The sequence below is a fragment of the Rhinopithecus bieti genome, unplaced genomic scaffold (genome assembly GCF_001698545.2).
Source record: "Rhinopithecus bieti isolate Rb0 unplaced genomic scaffold, ASM169854v2 scaffold_1017, whole genome shotgun sequence".
Lineage (NCBI taxonomy): Eukaryota > Metazoa > Chordata > Mammalia > Primates > Cercopithecidae > Rhinopithecus > Rhinopithecus bieti.
Genome location: NW_016803657.1, coordinates 398,168 through 400,847, shown reverse-complemented (window position 1 = coordinate 400,847; position 2,680 = coordinate 398,168).

The window sequence follows — 2,680 nt, the reverse complement described above, 5'->3', positions numbered from 1 at the left end:
TTTTTTTTTTTTTTTTTTTTTTTTTTGAGACAGAGTCTTGCTCTGCCTGTCACCCAGGCTGGAGTGCAGTGGTGCAATCAATCTTGGGTCACTGCAACCTCCGTCTCCCAGGTTCAAGTGATTCTCCTGCCTCAGTCACTCAAGTAGCTGGGATTACAGGCACCTGCCACCACACCCAGATACTTTTTTGTATTTTTAATACAGACGGGGGTTTCACCATGTTGGCCAGGCTGGTCTCGAACTCCTGACCTCAGGCAATCTGTCCGCCTCAGCCTCCCAAAGTGCTGGGATTACAGGAGTGAGCCACCATGCCTGGCCTGTCAGTGACACTCCCAAAACAGAGTGAAAAGTCGGCTCCATTTCCTCTGCACAGTTGCAAAACTGGCTTAAGAGTTCCTGGACCGGGCGCGGTGGCTCAAGCCTGTAATCCCAGCACTTTGGAGGCCGAGACGGGCGGATCACGAGGTCAGGAGATCGAGACCATCCTGGCTAACATGGTGAAACCCCGTCTCTACTAAAAAATACAAAAAACTAGCCGGGCGTGGTGGCGGGCACCTGTAGTCCCAGCTACTCAGGAGGCTGAGGCAGGAGAATGGTGTGAACCCGGGAGGCGGAGCTTGCAGTGAGCTGAGATCCGGCCACTGCACTCCAGCCTGGGCGACAGAGCGAGACTCCGTCTCAAAAAAAAAAAAAAAAAAAAAGGGCCTGGCTGTTTTATGGCTGTTTTATGGAATGTTTGGAGCAGTACTGCTCTCCGTAGAACTCTCAAGGGCTCAGAGAAGGAGGTGGCAGGGAGACACAGACATCACGACTCTCAGACCAAAAATGATTCACACGAGTCGGACTCTAAATGTGAAGGAGTTTTCTGAACACGGTAACCAATTTATTTTGCTTCTATTATCCTTTTTATGTGTGCATGAGAATTACATATGATGAGAATCTACATTTAAGTCAAACAGAGCTCTTTCGGGAAATATAAAAGAAAAATTCTAGTGATGAAAGAACCTTGGGACATTGTTAACTGGCAGCATTCTTTTCTCTTAGTGACATTTTTATAATCGATGACATCTTAGTTTTTTTTGTTTTTTGTTTTGAGACAGGATCTCTGTTACCCAGGCTGGAGTGCAGTGATGCAATCACAACTCACTGCAGCCTCAACCTCCCTGGCTCAAGGGATCCTCCCACCTCATCCTCCTCAGTATCTGGGACCACAGACATCCACCATCCACCCAACTAATTTTTATATTTTTTGTAAAGATGGGGTTTCACCATGTTGCCCAGGCTGGTCTTGAACTCCTGGTCTCAAGCAATCTGCTTGCCTTGACCTCCCAAAGTGCTGGGATTGCAGGCGTGCACCACCACGTCTGGTCAACATCTTAGATTTGATGAAATATGGCATAATAATGACATCACAACAAACATGGGCTTCCCTTGAGCTAGGCATGGTTATAAGTGCTTTATACTTACTACCTTGTTGGCTCTGGACTAGTCTATGAAATAAGGACTATGGATTATCTCCATTTTATAGAGGAGGAAACAGAGAGGTTAAGTAACTTGCCTAAGGTCACACAGCTTTTAAGTGGCAGAGCCAACTAAAAGAAGGCAGTGGGGCAAGAGTGCAAGGAGCAAGGGGCACCCATGGTCAAGGTGAGCTGGGTTTGACCAGCCCACAGGAAACCGCACAGGATTGGTAGCAGAGGAGCACAGCCAGCTGTTCAGCCCTTTTGAAATTCCTCTGGAAATGGGAGTGATCCTCTCACAGAGTTGTTGCCAGAATTCCAGGCGCTGATGCCCAGCACAAGCCTTCATTAAATGTCCCTGGGGTGATTATTATCATTAATTAATAAATTAATTTTTATTTATTTATTTATTTATTTTGAGATGGAGTCTCGCCCTGTTGCCCAGGCTGGAGTGCAGTGGAGCAATCTCAGCTCACTGCAACCTCTATCTCCTGGGTTCAAGCAATTCTTCTGCCTCAGCTCCCCACAGAGCTGGGATTATAGGCATGCGCCACCGTGCCTGGCTAATTTTTGTATTTTTTTTAGTAGAGACAAGGTTTCATCATGTTGGCCAGGCGGGTCTCAAACTCCCGACCTTAGGTGATCTACCCACCTCAGCCTCCCAAAGTGCTGGGATTACAGGTGTGAGCTACCACACCCAGCCTGATTATTATCTTTAGTATTAATAATATCAAGGATTAAGGCCAGGCGCGGTGGCTCACACCTATAATCCCAGCAGTTTGGGAGGCTGAGGCCGGGGGGATCACCTGAGGTCAAGAGTTCAAGACCAACCTGACCAACATGGAGAAACCCCGTCTCTACTAAAAACACAAAATTAGCCGGGCATGGAGGCGCATGCCTGTAATCCCAGCTACTTGGCAGGCTGAGGCAGAAATGCTTGAACCCAGGAGGGGGAGGTTGTGGTGAGCCGAGATCACGCCATTGCACTCCAGCCTGCGCAACCAGAGCAAAACTCCGTCTCAAAAAAAAAAAAAAGGGAGAGAAAGAGATCATGTCCTTTGCGGGACATGGATGGAGCTGGAGGCCATTATTCTTAGCAAACTAATGTAGGAACAGGAAACTAAACACTGCATGTTGTCCCTTATAAGTGGTAGTTAAATGATGAGAACACACGGACACAAAGACGGGAACAACACACACTGGTGCCTACTTGAGGGTGG